A 921-nucleotide genomic window follows, 5' to 3' on the forward strand; every position below is an offset into this window, starting at 1 on the left:
ATATATCTTGCTTCATATATTTGATATCGTCAGTTTGCATTTACGATGTAGAAAGTAGTAAAAATAAAGAAAAACTATTAAATGAGAAGGTGTGTCCAAACATTTTATTTTGCCCTCCATCACTGTAGCAATCAGAATTATTGTCTGAAGGCCAAGAAAAATGCCCAACAGGTTTATTTTCCCATGTAAACCATTATGCCTTTTTGTATGCTGGTCCACTTGACTGTCATAGTTTATCTTTGTTATTATTATATATATTATATATTTTAAGTTATTGCAATCACAACAGACAGGACCAGGGGACAGGAAAGAGAAAGAAGAAGAAAAGAGAAGTTGGAAAGAGAGTTAACAGAAGGAGAGTTAAAGAAATAAAATAGAGGAGAAGAGGGATAGAAAGAGAAAAGACAGTGAAAATCTGCTTGATCACCTGCCGAAAAAAAACAAGCAAAAACCAAATAAGACACTAGAGAAACCACAGCAACAACCGACAAGGTCCTCTTTTCCCACCTTTTCCACCATAGATCATTTATTTAACCCTGATTGTAACAGCTCCCAAAGAACCCCACAGACTCGCTCTGTGAGCAGTTTGCAGACCACTTCAGGGGAAAAGTCAGCGCCATCAGAGCTGATATTTTATCTTCTCGTGATATGATTAAACACATCTGAGGGCTCGATTGTACCTGAGGAGACACTGGTCAGCTTTGTCCTGGTTAATGCTGAGAACCACCACATGCCTTTTAGATCCAATCCCCTCTTCACTCTTTAAAACACTTTATGGATTTTTTGAGGCTGAGCTTTTATACATGATGAATTGCTCTCTTCAGTTGGGTGTCTTCCCTGCTGCCTTTAAAACGGCGGTGGTGAGGCCCCTTCTGAAGAAGAGCAATTTGGATTGTAATGATTTTAATAACTACAGACCTG

Source organism: Pundamilia nyererei, unplaced genomic scaffold (genome assembly GCF_000239375.1).
Source record: "Pundamilia nyererei isolate P.nyererei 1_Seehausen unplaced genomic scaffold, PunNye1.0 scaffold00316, whole genome shotgun sequence".
Lineage (NCBI taxonomy): Eukaryota > Metazoa > Chordata > Actinopteri > Cichliformes > Cichlidae > Pundamilia > Pundamilia nyererei.